We start from the raw sequence: 19737 nt of genomic DNA on the forward strand, positions 1-19737 counted from the left end.
CTTAAAGTATAATAATAATAAAAAATAAATTTAAAAAAAGACCTAAATGTGCAAAGCAAAATTATAAAGACCTACGAAGAAAATAAACAAGCATATGTTTATACCTTAGAATTCGTAAGGATTTCTTGCAAAAATACAAGATATAAAAAATTATCAATAGAGTTGATAACAATAAAGTTAATAAACTATAAAATAAAGTTAAATTACAAACTAAACCAGAAGTTATTTGCACTGCATTGTCTGGCAAAGGATTATATCTAGAATATATGAGGATATTGTACAAATCACTAAGTAAAACAACAGGTAAAATTATCCAAGAATGTAAATAAAGACTAATAAACATAAGGAAATATTCTGAAATATTATTTCTTGAATAAAAGAACTGTCATTCTCATTATATTGTTATGTGTTTCTTATTAGATTATATTATCAAACATTTTAAAATCAGACAATTCAAAATTATTTTGTGGATATAGGACACTATGTATATTTCTGGTGGTAGTGTAAATTGATACTACTTTGTATAATGAAAGTGGAAACACCTAGTAAAATCAAAGATGCACACCACACACACACACACACACACACACACACACTACAACCCATAATATTCACCTCTAGATAAATTTTCTATAAACCAGAGGAAACCTATCATATCTGTAATAGGATATATACAAGAAAATCTGCTGAAGGTTTTTATAATAGAAAAATACTGAAATTATTGTTACTGCCTCTATACAGAAGAGGATTAAAAATCTAAGATATTAGGCAATGCTATTTATTCAGGACAGGCACAGGAAAAGATTTCATGATCAAGATGCCAAAAGCAATTGCAACAAAAGCAAAAATTGACAAATGGGTTCTAATTAAACTAAAGAGCTTCTGCATAGCAAAATAAACTATCAATTGAGGAAAGAGAAAATCTACAGAATGGGAGAAAGTTTTTGACAACTGTGCATCTGACAAACATCTAATATCCAGCATCTAAAGGAACTTGAACAAATTTATAAGAAAAAAACATTAAAAAGTGAACAAGTACATGGACAGACACTTAAAAAAAAAAAGGCATACATGCGGCCAAAAATCATATGACAAAAAGCTCAGTATCACTGATGATTACAGAAATGCCAATCAAAACCACCATGAGATACCATCTCACACATGTAAGAATGGCTATTACAAAAAGTCAAAAAATAACAGATGCTGGAAAGGTTATGGAGAAAAAGAAACACTTATACATCGTTGGTGGGTGCATAAATTAGTTTAGCCATTTTGGAAGACAGTGTGGTGATTCCTCCAAAGCCTAAAGACAGAAATAGCATTTGACCCAGCAATCCCATTGCTGGGCATATACCCAAAGTAATGCAAATTATTCTATTATAAAGACACATACATGTGTATGTACATTGCAGCACTATTCACAATAGCAAAGACAAGGAATCAACCTAAATGTCCATCAATGGCAGACTGGATAAGGAAAACATGGTACATATATACCATGGAATGCTATGCAACCATAAAAAGAACAAGATGATGTCCTTCCTTAGCCAGGACATGGAAGAAGCTGGAGTCCAGTATCCTTAGAGAACTAACACAGGAACAGAAAACCAAAAACTGCACGTTCTTACTTATAAATGGGTGCTAAATGATGAGAACACATGGACACATAGAGGGGAACAACACACACTGGGACCTATCGGATAGTGGAGGATGGGAGAAGGGAGAGGATAAGGAGAAGTAACTAATGGGTAGTAGGCTTAATACCTGGGTGATGAAATAATCAGTACAACAAACCCCTATGACTCAAACGTTTACCTATGTAACAACCTGCACATATACACCTCAACTTCAAATAAAAGTTAAAAAAAAATCTAAAGTATATCACTGTGATGGAAGGCTACTTAGTAGTGAATTAATGAAATAGAACCACATGAATCCAGGTAGATAGATCTTTAAAAAATACTAAATGTGTAAAAAAGCAAGCTGCGAAAGTATGCCACCTATTATGGTAAATACTAAAAGCATCCAAATCAATATCATATATTGATAAAAACTGTAGAACACCATCCTCACTCCAGGGATTTTACTGTGCTGACTCACAACTTAGAAAGGGAGGTCTAAGTCATCTAATGTTAGCAATTGCAATATCTTCAATAAAAATATGTGCATCTTTGGTCAATACCGGAGTGACAAGAGAGAGAGAAGAGATTTTCTGTAGCCTGCTTTCTCTCTCTTTTGTAGTTTTGTTTAGAATGGCATTCTAGTTGACCATGAGAAGTAGAGAGCAAGTCACTTGAAAGGTAGTCTCTCAGCAGGAATGTTCACTGCTTAGTCTAGCAGTTTCCTTTGAGCTACTCTGTGTGAAGGCACTTTCCTGTCTGCACTTTGCCGACGCTGCTGGTAGAGGGGCAGAGCTATAAATCCTTTTCTAGAGTAAAAGAGACGACACTGTGGGCTCTAGATCAGTTAGAGGGCTGCCATATGACAGAGGGTGTTACCACTGTGGAAAACTGTACATATTTATTTGCCTTTTTTTTTTCTCGTAAAAATCTTTAGAGCACTGAGTTCCTGCCCCAAATCTGACTCCATGTTAGGAACCAGCTGCAACAATGGTCCTACTTTGCTAAGGAGAGGACTGATATTCAGTTAGCGTGATCCAAGATCTCCATGTCAGTTGCTAAAACATTTAAATGCTTTCATCTTGACTGCTCCATCGCTGACCTTCAGAGGACCAGCAAACAAAAGGTTAATGCACTTCTTTAGGATGTATCTGTTTTTACTGGGCATTTGGGCTTTTCAAAATTCTAAATATTTTATTATCACTCGGCTTGGAGACCAGTTATATAAATAGAAGTTTAGAGGGATGACTTTTATGCTTTTCTGTGACACATGGAGACACACACACACACAGATTTACATAAAAAATGAATGTGGAACAGATTAGCATATAGAGTATATTGTATATTATTTATATTAAGGGATGTCTTTGGGATGAACACCTATGATTGTGAGATAAAGGGAGCTAGATTGGGCAGAGAGAGAAGCTGAGGTACAATGTAAGTCAACAACAGCCTGAGTTGACTTCACAGGGAGCTTTGGACCACATATGACCCATTGCAGGTGCACCTCATTGGGACAAAATGGCCAGGTCTTTATAATCTCCACCAATCAGTGGAGTCTGCTGACTCAGATAGGGCGTGACCTTAGGTGAGGCTGCTCTACAGCTCAGGCCTTCTCCAGAGTCACTGGCACCTGAAAGGTCTCTGCTGACAGGAATTCCATCAGCAGAGGTAACATGTCTTTCCTTGAAGAGAAATCCACGTTCATCATAAATCAGCACTATGGTTTTATTATAGCACTGAAAAAAAGATAAATGCACTTTATGATAGGTTTGGCTTTAAAACATGAACATAGATCAAGTTTTTTAAACTGTATGTTTTAGCACATGCACAAAATTTAAATTTGGACTTCCACAGATATTAATGTATGTGAGATTAAATACCTTCCTGTAGTCTAAAAATGTTAAATCAGTTTCACCATTTCTCTTATTATCTCTTTTCTTTTTGCCCCTCTATTTCTTCTTCATTTTATCTACTTTCTTTATAAAATACTCCTCCTTCATATAAATCATAAATAAACTCAGAAGAATAATAATGTCAGGGTCAGATTAATGTAGAATATACTAGAAGAGTGACATTACAGATATTAGAAACCACTTACAGATTCTTTTAGTATTAATAGGCTCACACATTTGTAACAACTTCAAGTTTGATGTTGTACCATATGACTCAGTTCCCTCCACTTACACTGCTATAATTTTCCTCAAATTTTCTTGTAGACCAGAAGAAAATTTGGAAGATTCTAAACATTACTGTCTGAGCCAGGATACATTACAACACAGAGCCTGAGGTGAAGCTTACGTGCTACACTTTATTAGGCATGCAATACCAGGGGAGCAAGAATGAAAAGAGCACTGGAGACGGCAAGAGGGAGAGCATAATGGTAAATTTTATGTGTTATCTTGATTGGGCCAAGGGATGTCCAGACAGCTGGCTAAACTTCATTTCTGGGTGTGTCTATGAGGGGGTTTCAGGGAGATATTAGTGTTTGAATTGGTAGACTGAGTAAAGCAGATGGGCCTCATCCAATCAACTGAGGTCCTGAATATAACAAAAAGATGGAGGAAGACTAAATTAACTGCCCGACTGCTGTGCTAGAATATCAATTTTCCCTTGTCCTTGCACTCCTGATTTTCAGGTATACCTGAACTAGAATTTATATCATTGGCTTTCTTGCTCTCAGGCCTTCAAACTATACCACCACTGTTCATAGGTCTCCTAGAGAGCAGATGATGGGACTTCCCAACCTCTATAAATATGTGAGCCAATACCCTATAGTAAATATCTTCATGGATGGATAGATGTAGATAGGTGTCCTATTGCTTCTGTTTTTCTGGAGAACCCTGAGTAACATACAAAGTGAATAAAAGGTGACTACTGAAGATATCTTCACAAGAAAGTACAACTGATTTCCATTCTGTAGGTTGCCCGTTCACTCTGATGGTAGTTTCTTTTGCTGTGCAGAAGTTCTTTAGTTTAATTAGATCCCATTTGTCAAATTTGGCTTTTGTTGCCATTGCTTTTGGTGTTTTATACATAAAGTCCTTGCCCATGCCTATGTCCTGAATGGTATTGCCTAGATTTTCCTCTAGGGTTTTTATGGTTTTAGGTCTAACATTTAAGTCTCTAATCCATCTTGAATTAATTTTTATATAAGGTGTAAGGAAGGGATCCAGTTTTAGCTTTCTACTGATGGCTAGCCACTTTTCACAGCACCATTTATTAAATAGGGAATCTTTCCCCCATTTCTTCTTTTCATCAGGTTTGTCAAAGATCAGATGGTTGTAGATGTGTGGTATTATTTCTGAGGGCTCTCTTCAGTTCCATTGGTCTATATCTCTGTTTTGGTACCAGTACCATGCTGTTTTGGTTACTGTAGCCTTGTAGTATAATCTGAAGTCAGGTAGCGTGATGCCTCCAGCTTTGTTCTTTTGGCTTAGGATTGTCTTGGCAATGCAGGCTCTTTTTTGGTTCCATATGAACTTTAAAACATCTGACAAAGGGCTAATATCCAGAACCTACAAAGAACTCAAACAAATTTACAAGAAAAAAACAACCCCATCAAAAAGTGGGCAAAGGATATGAACAGACACTTCTCAAAAGAAGACATTTATGCAGCCAACAGACACATGAAAAAACGCTCATCACCACTAGCCATCGGAGAAATGCAAATCAAAACCACAATGAGATACCATCTCACACCAGTTAGAATGGCAATCATTAAAAAGTCAGGAAACAACAGGTGCTGGAGAGGATGTAGAGAAATAGGAACACTTTTACACTGTTACTGAGACTGTAAACTAGTTCAACCATTGTAGAAGACAGTGTGATGATTCCTCAAGGATCTAGAACTAGAAATACCATTTGACCCAGCCATCCCATTACTGGGTATACACCCAAAGGATTATAAATCATGCTGCTATAATGACACGTGCACACATATGTTGATTACAGCACTATTCACAATAGCAAATACTTGGAACCAACCCAAATGTCCATCAATGATAGACTGGATTAAGAAAATGTAGCACATATACACCATGGAATGCTATGCAGCCATAAAAAAGGATGAGTTTGTGTCCTTTGTAGGGACATGAATGCAGCTGGAAACCATCATTCTCAGCAAACTATTGCAAGAACAGAAAACCAAACACTGCATGTTCTCACTCATAGGTGGGAATTGAACAATGAGATCACTTGGACACAGGAAGGGGAACATCACACACCGGGGCCTGTAGTGTGGTGGGGGGAAGGGGGAGGGATAGCATTAGGAGATATACCTAATGTAAATGACGAGTTAATGGATGCAGCACACCAACATGGCACATGTATACATATGTAACAAACCTGCACGTTGTGCACATGTACCCTGGAACATAAAGTATAATTTTTAAAGAGCGGTATAAAATTACAGTTAACAAATTACATCAGATGAAAGAAATAGATTCTTGTTCTACAAAGCTTTTATGTATAAGTATTCCTTTGACAGAAAATAAAATTTAAATTGGAAACAAAAAAGAAAACAAACAAAGAAAAACAAAAAGGAAGTACAACTGATTTCTTAGTCACTATGGATGGTGCTTAGAAGCTGTCATGGGGGAGAAGGACAAATAATTTACCTTCTTGTTCCTTTCAGTGTATTTTTTCTTACTGTTCAAAGGTTGATCCAGAGCCATTAATTCCTTGATAATTTCAGGGTAAACTTTATATAGCCCCACCAGGCAATCACTGGAAAAGCCAGATTGCTCTTCCCATGGCATGGAACCTCACCAGAGTGTGAACATTGTGAATAAAACTAGAGTCTCCATAGCTCTAGCAACATTAAGATGAAAGTCATGCACAATGCTGGCCTTCTTATCTGGAGATACTAAGTTGTCAGGAAACAAAGCTAAGGGCATAGGTTGGGATTGCATGCACAGGCAAGCTACACCAATAAAGACTGAGCTGACTCAGGGGTGGTCCTACTGACCCAAGGATAGAGAAACTGGAGAAGCTCAGGTGAGTCTGAGTCTGGCTATACAAGCATGCCTGGGTGAACTCAGCTAAACAAATCTAGAAATTTACACAACATAATTCACTATAAATCATTTCATAAAATTCCATATGGCATTGCATTCATATAAATAAAAACAGTGGTTCCCTGTTATTAACTTATAATAAAAACTCAGACTTGGACATGACCTTAGAAATCATGGAAGTAAGTTTCATCACCATTATTAGGAAAGGAACAATAAAATGACTTACTCAAAGTTATAGAGAACATCTGAGATTGAAGAATAGAACTTGATGGATTCCTAAGCCAAGGATTTGATTCACTGTATCACACTTTCTCTCATTTCATATCCTGAAATCTTTAAACAGACCTAACACAGGACCCTCTTCAAAATGATATACAACTCACCGACATTTAAAAATGTATATGCAAAGAAATAGACATATGAGAAGGAAAATTATTCATATTGAGAAAAGATCTTCTGATATTACAAAATGAAATTGTACCAGATGCCTTAGAATAGTAAGGTTGATTTCTACCATGATACTCCTAGCAAAGACTTTTCAGATTATCTAGTTCATAGAATATTAATGTGGCATCAATGGGCCCCTTTAGGAATTTCCACTGAAGTTACATGCAAAGCATTGTGCCTGTGTATATTTTCATAGGAAGAAGTTTTATGGTTTATAAGATCCTCAAAGAAGTCTGTTAAAGATTAAAATGATAGAAAAAGAGGAGGAGCAAGAAAAGGCTTACTCAACTGCTTAATTTTTATCCAGGAGGAAACAGAGGCTCAGAGAACTGTCAAGTAACAGTCCCAACTGCACAAGATGAATGACTGGCAGATTTAGGGCTAAATTATTGCTCTCGTGACTCTAGGTCCAGTGCAATACCATAAATAGAAACCTTTCTTAGAGCTTTGGACCAATAACTTTTTCTAGAAGAACCAAGAGTTAGAAAAACACAAGAAAGCTAAATACTAAGGTCAAAGGTATTTTTATTCTTTCCTTTAGAGAGTGTTTACAGGTAAAATGTTCATATTTTTTGTAAGAGAAAAAACTGAAAACCTAAGAATTTTTGCTTTTCCCAAGAGGTTTTGCCTTTCCCAAGGTTTCAGTCAGTTAATGACCATGCTGATCTGGAGTCTTTGGCTCTATCTTCCTTTCACTCCTGCTGTTTCTGAAAAAGTGAAGAATGAACAGAAATTAACAGAAAGCATGTATGTCAGTTGCACATTCACAGAAATCAAAATTTATAAACTCATTCTATTATTAAATCTCATATTGTATGGAGAGAAAGACTAGGTAAGAAAAATAATTTTGTATACCCTGGAAAATGACTTTTAGAACTTGAAAGTAATGTGTAGATAGCTATGGTATTTCTTTAACCATGCCCTTTTTTTCTCTAAGTTATGGTGAGAAACAAGATGTTATTCCTGGTCTAAATATAAATAACAGCTTATCCAGAAATTATCTAATTATCTAGCAAACTTGTTAATTTTTACTCTACATCTGTCATTACAAAACAACTTTTAAAGTCATCTTCATTATTTAATAGAGACTTTGATTTTTTTAATATTCAATAATAATGTGGATTTCAAAGGGCATTTCAGCAATCTCCCTAAAGATAGAAACCCAGTATTTTCAGAATAGGTATCTTATTAGAGAAAACTTGGGGACTGACAAGGTGTTTGTGATTTGGGGTCAGTTCTTGGGCTATATTTTCTTTCAGAATGAAGTTGTTCTCTCTTCATTATATGCCATGTTCCTTTTATTCACTTTATTATTATTTTTGCTATATTAACTTTGCCTAAATTCTGAATTTTGTCCTTCATTTTGCTCTTTTGTGTAGATTGGCAGCTCTATTTATACCCTTTATTTTATACTGAAATAGAGTAAGTTTTTCTTGATTACTGTGTATCTGAAGCCTCTCTCTCCTCTGAGCGTTTTGTTGAGGACTAGATTTTTGTAGCACGTGGACTGGGGGTTGTAAGAGACTGCAGAACCGGAAGGGTTCAGTAGGACTATGTGGTCTCTGCATCCATTTTGTCCAAGTTTTGTTAAATGCTCCATACCTGTGTTCATTCCACTGTGTGGGGGATGCATCCCTGCCCAGTGCAGATAGGACCTTTGACATCAGATGATTCCCATAACCCAATTTGGAGACGCTGACACATTCATTATGATTAGTTCAGTTGTTATCTCATCTTTTCTCTTATATCCACTTCCTAACAACAGAGGAGAAAAACATATGCATAATGTGGTTTTGGCATTTACTTTTTTAAGTTATTTTTTAAATTTGTTGTGGGCACCTAGTAGGTATACATATTTATTGGGTACATGAGATGTTTTGATACAGGCAAGCAATGTGAAATAAGCACATCATAGAAAATAGGGAATCCATCTTCTCAATCCTTTCAGTTACAAGCAATCCAATTACATTCTTTATTTTAAAATATACAACTAAGTTTTTAATGACCATACTCACCCTACTGTGCTATCAAATATTAGGCCTTATTCATTCTTTTTACATATTTTTTTTTTACCCATTAACCATACTTACCCTTCCCCACAATCTTCTACTACCCTTTCCAGCCTCTGGTAATCATTCTTCCTTCTACTGTCTATGTCCATGAGTTAAACTGATTTAATTTTGAGATTAAAAATATAGTGGCGAGGGAAACAGCTGAGGAACTCCATAAGCAATGTCTTCCTGCCACTTGCTCTCAACTTCTTGCTTATTTATTTTATCTTTTATGTTCTGCTTGATTAAATTGCAGTTTGCTACTGGAAATAATTAGCACTAAGCATTTATGGGACTGTTTAGCTTTTCCTTTACGGCTTTGTGCCCATTAGGGAATCACCAAAATGGTGAAGTACAGTCATTTTCCCAGTCCCTTACAGTGACTCAGAAGAGGTCAGGTGGGGGCTTCTAATCTTGTGGAAATGTCTACTTCCTCCCCCAGACTCCTGAAACTCATCCGCCTTCCATTACTCTCTTGAGTGGAGCTGTGAGTGATACTTTTCAGGACTTTGATTTCTCTTCTAATCCCCAACCCCCTCCTCAGCACACAGTGAGCAAAATTTAGCACTGCTTCCACCGGCCCAAGCCAAAACATGTCAATATTTTGAACACAGTACTACCCATTTGTTTTGCTATCCTGCACTCATTTTCTTTTTCTTTTCTTTTCTTTTCTTTTTTCTTTTTTTTGGAGACGAAGTCTCGCTCTGTCGCCCAGGCTTGAGTGCAGTAGCGCGATCTCGGCTCACTCAACCTCCTCCCTGTGGGTTCAAGCAATTCTCCTGCCTCAGCCTCCCGAGTAGCTGAGACTACAGGCACCTGCCACCATGCCCAGCTAATTTTTGTGCCTTTTGTAGAGATGGGGTTTCACCATGTTGGCCAGGATGAGCTCAATCTCTTGACCTTGTGATCGGCCTACCTTGGCCTCCCAAAGTGCTGGGATTACAGGCGTGAGCCGCCGCGCGCAGCCAATCATTTTCTTTTATTGTATATTTGATTCGTATATTTTTGTTGTGTTTTTTTAACTTTTTGTATCTCCTCATTGCTTGATTTTCTCATAAACAGCTTTTAGTATTTTAATGTAAGTTCACTGGCTTAAAATTACTGTCTAGAAAAGATAACCTTTTAAATGACTAAAATATGAATGTATTTACAGAAGGACTGCTGTGATCAGTGTTAATGGACAAAATACACGAAAAAAGTAAAGGGGGCATTGATTCTTTCTCAATGTTTTCTTCTCATTGCATGTTTATATTTGTTTCCTTGATTTAGTGTTCCTGCCTGGAAGAGTCTGTTTTCTCTTTCATTGTGTACTTTGAGTATTCACAGCATATTGTATCAATGTTCTTAGGAGGCACTTGAATCTCAGTATTCTCATTACTCACGAAGAAGAAGGAACAAGGTGTGGTTGAATTCTGACAAGAGACTTTCTCCTCCCTCCATTTCTCAGCTTAGTACACACACACACACACACACACACACGTTCTCGCTCGCTCTCTTTCTCTCCCTCCCTCCCTCCCTCTCTCCTATGTGTGTGGTCATCATAGACTGTTGGGAACAGGCCCCCAAATCTGGCTATAAACTGGCCCCAAAACTGGCCGTAAACAAAATCTCTGCAGCACTGTGGCATGCTCGTGATGGCCTTGGCGCCCACGCTGGAAGCTTGTGGGTTTAACAGAATGAGGGTAAGGAACACCTGGCCCACCCAGGGCAGAAAACCGCTTAAGGCGTTCTTAAACCACAAACAATAGCATAAGCAATCTGTGCCTTAAGGAAATGTTCATGCTGCAGATAACTAGCCAGACCCATCCCTTTATTTCGTCCCATCCCTTTATTTCCTGTAAGGAATATTTTTAGTAAATCTTATGACTGGCTTGCTGTCAATAAATATGTGGGTAAATCTCTGTTTGCGGCTCTCTGCTCTGAAGGCTGTGGGACCCCTGATTTCTCACTCCACACTCTGTATTTCTGTGTGTGTATGTTTATTTCCTCTAGCGCCGCTGGGTTAGGGTCTCCACAACTGAGCTGATCTCGGCAGTAGACTACAATATTCTCTTAGCTGTACAATCAGAAATACAATGTTCAGAGATTTCCTTTGTGGCTCAACTTTTCCCACTGAGGTCATGTGATATGAATCTTTATTAAGATCCTCCTCTGGAAAAGGTAATGGCCACTATCAAGAAAGTTGATGGGTTTCACTGAAGACAGCACCTACTGCTACTGAGGAGTAAAATTAGAAAGCAGATGGATACCTGCAAAGAAAAGACCTAATTCAGGAAATTAGCCAAGGCTGCTGTGCTGGTGATGTTGCCAAGACTCCCCAGTATTCTTCACAGCTACAGGGTTCCATTAAGTTAATACGAGACTCCTACAATGGCTAGAAATTAGTTCTTTTTGTTTAGCAGTGAAAGTTATACGGACTTTATTAAAGTCAAGATGCCAAGCATTAATTGAATACAATTGCCATATAATGTCATAATTTCAGAATTCTGTGGTGTACCTTCACAGAGGGTATGACACTTTTAAAAATATTTGAAAAAACTGTGCACACATGTGCCTACACACACACACTTAGAAGATACACATATAGGAGAGTATATATACATATATCAAGTAGGATATATATATAAATATATATGTCTTTTATATTTTTATAATTATATATTGTATATTTGTGTGTGTATGGAAAGTGCCCAAAAGAAATCATTTGATTCATGATTGTGAAGCTGACAATTTATATTCTGAGAAAGTGGCCATTATATTAAAATGTATCCTGTATTTGTTGAATGAATGATACTAGAAGATAATGGTTTTATACGGCGGGGCGCGGTGGCTCAAGCCTGTAATCCCAGCACTTTGGGAGGCCGAGACGGGCGGATCACGAGGTCAGGAGATCGAGACCATCCTGGCTAAATACAAATGAAAACCCCCGCCTCTACTAAAAATACAAAAAAAATTAGTCGGGCGAGGTGGCGGGCGCTCTGTAGTCCCAGCTACCTGGGAGGCTGAGGCAGGAGAATGGCGGAACCCGGGAGGCGGAGTTTGGTGAGCGGAGATCGGGCCACTGCACTCCAGCCTGGGCGCACAGAGCCGAGACCTACCAAAAAAAAAAAAAAAAAAAAAAAAAAAAGAAGATAATGGTTTTATTATAATTTGTGCTACTCTAAGCAAATATAAATTGTCAGTAGTTTATATCTAAGCAACTAGTTAGTCTAAACAGAATCAGTAGGAGCTAGAAATTATTACCACAAAGGAAAAAAAAAACAATAAAATGTAATTTATATAAAAGAGCTAGCACAGAGTCACTATTTAATAAATGGTAGCTATTGTGATAATAATGATTCTAAAGTATTTTATTTTCAACTATTATTTCCATGTAGTACTAACTTCCAAAAAATACACTGAAGCAGTATGTACTAGAAAAAAAAAATTTAAGGAACTTAGTAACTACTTAATAAAACCTGAAACAGAGTGAGAGAGCTATGTTATAAAGGATTAGAGGTAAACTGGGATAGGGAATCATCCAGGAAATGATGAATTAAGGGAATCCATTGCAATTGAGCACAAAACTTACCTCTGAATATAAGTCAAGGAAAGAAGAAAAACATAATGAGACATAACGTTAATAGCTGAAAAACAAGGAATCATACCAATTTTCCAGAAGAGACAAATACTCCCCTATCTATGCAATCCATCAGAAATTTATCTTGTGAGTATTTCTAAAAATAGCATGTGCTGCTTCCAGTTTGCTAGGGGCTATTCCAATATAAAGCCTATAATTATCTATGTAAAACTTTCACTGGAAAACGTTAATGTTTATAAAATAAATTACATGGTCTTCCTCTTAATAGCAGAAAAGGTACTGAAACACATGAATTAATCTAGCTTTAATGAGGCCTGAAATATATTGGAGGACTTTTTTAAGAAACAGGTTATATACAATTATATATACAATATTAGAAAGAAAATATTTATTTTGTGAAAAAAATAAATCACACAAATTAATACTTGAAAACTTGACCAAAAACTAACAGTCTGCAGTAACGCAGTATTTTGCCTATGTTTGCTGACTGTATTCTCTAGGAACACCTCTTCCTAGGACAACAATTTTATTATATTATCTCTAAAGAGAATAGCATGATTAAATGTGTTTATTATTACTGATAGTTACAAGAGGTTTATTAGAGCTTCATAGTTTGTAATGCCACATAAATTTTTAGTATTATTGTCAAATTTGGGAAAATCTTAATCAAGTTCCTTTTGTATATGAGCTATTAGAATTCAGGGAATTTATGTTTTAAGTTTTCTTGGAATGACTAATTTTAAGTATTTCTTAAACTGATAGCATACATTGAACCAATACGGTATCAATACTATCGTTCCAGTAATGTATGAGTCTTTTTGTCTCTATTAATGTCAGCAATTCCTCTCAAATTGAAGTAGAATCAGCAAGAAATTTAAATACTTTCTATGTATTCACATGATGAATTCCTCTTCATTAATTGGCTTATCAAACGATCCAGAAGTCTATTTGTTACTTCTATGAGAAATTTATCTTTCTTCTTCAGGATTTACTGTTTTAAGTATGATCTAGTTAGCATTTTGTCTGAACTTCAAGAGTTCAGCAAGAGAAGAGCTGTTGGATAAAAAGATATGATCTGAAGCACTGGAATGCATATAACATGCAACTTCACACACACTTACTTGCTGTTTATAGTACCTCTATAGGTTTGTGTCTTACAAAGACAGAAATTCTGATAGATACTTTTCCCTCTCTTCCCATGGGGGAAAAATGTCCTGCGGTTGCTTAAATTATTTATGCTATGTTAAGTTTATTCCTTGCAGGGAGAAACTTCTACATTCACTTCGCATCAATGGAAACAGAATTGTCTGCTAACCATTCTGCATGTTTTATAGTTAGAAGAGTTGTTGAAGGACTAGTTATGGCTATATTTCAAACCATGTTTCTTTTCCACTACCCTCATTCTTCCAATTCTGGCCACATTATGAACTCATGCCCTGCAGCTTTGTGTCACAACACCAGAGGAGCTGGCACATTATGTACCAAGATGGCTAGGAATAGCGATATTTTCCAATGAGATGACTGCCATCACATAATACAACCCATTAAATTTCAAATAAAGGTTTGACCAAGCCAAATTCCTCCTAGATACCTAACATTTCTGGGGCCACACTAACTTCAACAGACAAGGAAAGAATTGTGTCAAAGGAGAAAGTGGAATGAACTCAGGCAGTGATTTTAATATGTTGTTGAGAAAATATTTTATATCTGGAAATTTTATGAAATTTTCTACTTTGTGAACCCAGTGTAAGGGCCCCTCTTAGGGCCTAGGAGGGTACCTATGGGAGTAACAGGCCCTGAAGGCACAACTTAATTGTCTTCATGGTAAGTCTCACTGGGCAGATGTGATACAAGGGGACTTCCATTACTGCAGATCTCAGTAAAGTCCTAGGGCCATGAGTTAAGTAGGAGTGAACCCTACAAAGCCTTGAAATACAGCTTTGTAGTTTGTTTTACCATAAGAAATCTAGAAAAATCAATGTTTAGAATATCCTACTTTAATATCAATACTCTAAGCAAAACATTTTTTTATGAGACAATTTAAAATTGAGATAGGTAGAGAAGGAATTCTGTATTATCAATCTGAAAGACACCTACATGTGTGAACATATAATGTGAAATAGTCAGACTTTAATTTTACTAATATCAACTTCCATAAGGGTGGCCCTGGTATTTTCCAATCGGATCTCCAGAATATTGACGTTACTGGGCAAGGCTAATAGCGAATGTATTTATATATCAAAATATATGTCTTTTATTTGGGATTTTATGAAGTCATATCTGGAGTTATAGAAGATGACTGAGTCTACTCCTCTGCAATAAGGACTACAGATGGCAACATTGACAATTAGTTAAGAAAAATAATTTCCTGCGTCAAAGTATGTGACATTGCCAATTTTATAAAATGCCTGCATAGGAAGAAATTATTTGCAGTGGATCTTGAGAAAGTAACTGGCTCGAAGGAAAGACACTTTAAATAGGAGAAAACAACTTGACCAAAATTGTGAAGATAGGGGTGTTTTCTTAAAATAAAACAATACTCTTTTTGAAAGCAGTAACACTTTCTCTATTAAAAATGAATTTTGAAAGTCTTGTAGTCCCTAATCATTCCCATTGCAATAGTTTTCTCTCAAAATTACTGAGAAAAATAAACAAAAGGAAAAAGCAAATGGCTTATTTCATGAATTATTTACATCTTTACTAAGAAAATAAAGTAAAGGAGTTGAGAAGAGAAAAGGCATGGCTTCAAGACTTCGATCTTTCTCGCTAGGATGGAGAGCTCCATGCACGGGAGTACAAGGAAACCCAAGAGGTTCTCTGGGGCTTGTGAAAAGAAAAAGGGACAATTGGGGTCTCTTTCTGTGGAAGCCCAGAAAAAGCAATCCTTTTGTTTCCCGTCTTGAGGAGAAACGTGGTGTGGGGCTCACTCAATGTTTTTATCTTCTCAATCATCAGTCTTATGCATAAATTGATATGAGATCATAAGGCCTGATATTCAAGGCTTGGAATAGTAGTCTCGTGTTTCATTTTCTCCTGTCCTTCTGAATAGCCTCTTGGTCTATTTTCTCCTTATCCCATGTATTCTGAATTGTAATGTAATCATGCATTAAATTATGCTTAACTTTTCTAGCATCCTTCAGGATACTAGACAATTAACAAACATGTATGATATGTTTTTGTTGATAAACATACATCTATATCTGACTAATGCAAGAATTTGTACTTTATAATTTTTGTGCACAGTCTTGCCCCAGCCCTCAAGAGAAGCATCATTACAAAACATTGCAGGGAATTAAAATATTGTAGTTGAGGATTATTCCCCCTAAACATACCTACAATACTTATATTTTCTATTTTTAAACCAAAGACTCACTTTCGCTTCTATAGTCAATAATAGAGGAAATACATCTTTAACATTAGTGTCATTCTTATATAACATTTGAATGAATTTCTTCCTCCAAATCTAATCTAATTTTTAAAAATAAATTGCATAATATGTTTTCAAGTATTGTGTGAGTCTGTATTCCATTATTTCAATTGGGAAAAGTCATAATATATTCCTTGCCTAATGAAAAGTTTCAACCACAAATACTATGAAAATTTTCTCAGACATCTAAATATCACATAAGATAAACTGTTTACAACACCAATTAAGTAATATCTAGGTAGCTTGTTAGTGGCATGTATGTATTCTAACTGCGATGATAACATATAGAATCAGATACAAACTATATTGCAATAACACCTATTGCAATATTAATAAAATTGAAAACATGATTTAGATAGTAAGAAATGCAGACAACAATTAACAGAATAAAATATAACAAAGCCATTATAAGGCTGGTTTAAATATTGAAATATGTTGTACTAAAATATTTTCATACATGGGATATAAAAATTTACAATCACAACAAGCATTTTCGAAATGAGAGTTTGGCATTACAAAAGCTTCATTTTTACACATTTTAAGCAAAAGGAAAAGAATGATTTCAGTTCAGATTTTTTTAAAAGAAAATATCTCTAAAAGCATTTCTAAATGTATTATGAGTGGCTGAGTAAAACCTAGCTAATAACTTCAATTTATAAATGCAAATTATATTTTACATTATTCACTTTCAATAAGCCATCAGTCAAAGGTGATGCCACTGATAATAATTTTTCTTTCCCATTAAATGTAACCAAAAGTTCCTTTCAACACATTTTTATTTCTGCTGTCTAAAAGACAGTTCTTAAATCTGTGACAATTATATTTTTAAAATTAAAAACTTTTTTCACAAAAAGCAATGCATTTTTTTTAAAAAAGGAAATATAAGAAAATTCACCAGTACTATATATATATAATGACAAAAAAATGGGTCATACTTTTCACATCTTTTTATAATCCCGAGTTATTCTAAAATATGGTTAGATTCTCTTTTTTAGTGAGATTTAGAATTGGAAATGATCTTGTCAAGCTATCGTATAAAACCTTAGAACATATTTTGCCTAGTAGTGCTTTCCCAAAGATTAAAAAAGGATTAATGTTTTTCTATGCTTTAAAAAAATCATTAGTTCAGATTTTGTTAATTTGAAATTGTTGTAATTTCAACCAGTACTGGACTGAGGTTTGCCTCTTTTAAATAATATTTATTGAAGTATAACCTACATAAGGAATATGGACAAATTATATGTTACAGTTTGATGAATTTTTCACAAACTGAACATACCCAGCTAGATCAAGAAACAGTATCGCACCAATCTCCTAGAAGCACTCCCTTGTGACGTCTTCCAGTGAGTACTAACCCCTTGGTCTAATAGTATTCCTGACTTCTAACACCATAGATTAAGCTGGCCTGTTTGTAACTTTACATACAAATCAACAATATGTAGTCATTTTTGTCTGGATTATTTCACTAAGGATTCTAATTGTGAGACTGATCTATATTATTGAGAGTAGTTGCCACATTTTAAATTATCACTGTTGTATAGTACTTCATTGTATGAGTATATAAAAATTTGTTCTGAAGTCTTCTATCATTGGACATTTGCATAGTTTCTAGTATGGGACTATCAGGAATAGTGCTGTAATAAATATTTTGTATGTCTTTTGGTGAACACATGTACACACTTCTGTCCAAATAGAAATTGCTAGGTCAAAAGATATGGATATATTCGTGGTTAGTATATAGTGCCAACTAATTTTCCAGAGTATTTTTCAAAGTGATTGCATCAAGCTGTATCTCCCACCAAGAATATACGTGACTTTTGGTTTCTCCACATTCTCATCCACATTTAGCACTGTCTTTCATTTTCATTTAGTCATTCTGGTGTGAGAAACTTGCCATTTTTATCTGTAAAATCCTTTTCTAGGCAAAGTAGTAGTGGAAGTAATGATTAATCACAGCATTGTCAATATTTCCTTGTGCAGTTGCGACTGTTTCACCATTTGAAATGGCACACTTTCAGTGTCAAGTGTAGCAATTAATAGATGCTGTTGTATATAATACAGTGATGCATACCCTTTTTCATTCTTTTTTATTCAAAACCCTCAATTTTAGATACAATACTAGACTCTCTCTTACTTGGAGAACAGTCACTAAAAAATCACAATAGAAATACGTTAAGTCTTCTAAATGCATTATCTATCCAAGATTCTTCACTTCTCTGTAACTATTTTACAGTCATGAGTTGCTTAACAACAGGGATACATTCTGAGAAATACATATTTAGGCAATGCTTTTTCATTGTGTGAACATCATAGACTATAATTTGTATTTATTTATTTATTTTGAGATGGAGTCTCACTCTGTTGCTCAGACTGGAGTGCGGTGGCACGATCTTGGATCACTGCAACTTCTGCCACCCAGTTTCGAGTGATTCTCCTGCCTCAACCTCCCGAGTAGCTGGGATTATAGGTGATGCCACCACACCCGGCTCATTTTCATAGTTTTAGTAGAGATCGAGTTTCACCATCTTGGTCATGCTGGTCTTGACCTCCTAACCTTGTGATCCACCCGCCTTGGCCTCCCAAAGTGTTGGGATTACAGATGTAAGCCACTGCGCCCAGCCCATAGACTATATTTAAACCAATCTCGATGGTAGAGCCTACTAAGCACCTAGCCTATATGCAATAGCCCTTTGCTCCTAGGCTAAAAACCTGCACAACACATCACTGTACTAAATTTTATAAGCAATTATAACACAATGCTAATATTTGTGTATCTAAACACAGAAAAAAAAACAGTCAAAATACAGTACAGAAGCTGAAAAATGGCCCAACTATATGAGGCTCTTGCCATAAATGAAGCCGGAAGTTGCCCCAGGTGAGTCAGGGAGTATGTGATGAGTGACTGTGAAGGCTTAGGATGTAAGTGTTACACTACTGTAAACTTGATAAGCACTGTACATTTAGGCTACACTAAATTTGGAAAAATATATTTTTTTATTCTTCAATAATAAATTTACTTTCACTTACTATACTTTTTTACTTTATAACCTTTTTAATTCCTTAACTTTTAACACTTAGTTTAAAATACAAATGCACTGTACAGCTATCAAAAATATTTTGTCTATATACTTAAGATTTTTTATTTTCAAAATATAAAAAAAGTTTTAAATTTCAAAGCTTTTCAAATTAAAAACTGAGACACAAATACACACATTAGCCCAGGGCACATAGGGACAGGATCAGCAATATCATCATCTTCCATCTCCACATCTTGTCCCACTGGAAGGTGTTTGGGGGCAATAACACACATGGAGTCTTCATCTCCTATAAGAAGAATGCCTTCTTCTGGAATACTTCCTGAAAGAACTGCCCAAGGCTGTTTTATAGTTAATTTTTTTAATAAGTAGTTTTTAAAATAATGTTTATATAACAATACGTTTATATGATATATAGTAACATACATTTTTTAAATAAGTAGTTTCAATAGTTTTAAAAAATAACAATAAAATATAGAATATATTAAATACATAAACCAGTTAACATAGTCATTTATTATCAAGTATTATATACTGTACATAATTGTATGTGCTATACT

General features: G+C 35.5%; 1 long non-coding RNA gene across 1 annotated transcript in view; it reads right to left on the reverse strand.

Annotated features, from left to right (window-relative positions):
* Positions 1-7706: 7706 nt before the first annotated feature.
* LOC103885361 overlaps positions 7707-19737 on the reverse strand; it is a 28210-nt gene continuing 16179 nt past the window's right edge. The window contains exons 2-3 of the long non-coding RNA XR_004183808.1: positions 8687-8839; positions 7707-7791 (exon numbers count right to left, since the gene is read on the reverse strand). This is a non-coding gene — a long non-coding RNA (uncharacterized LOC103885361). The remainder of the gene's footprint in view (positions 7792-8686; positions 8840-19737) is intronic.

This window comes from Papio anubis, chromosome 5 (assembly GCF_008728515.1).
Source record: "Papio anubis isolate 15944 chromosome 5, Panubis1.0, whole genome shotgun sequence".
NCBI lineage: Eukaryota > Metazoa > Chordata > Mammalia > Primates > Cercopithecidae > Papio > Papio anubis.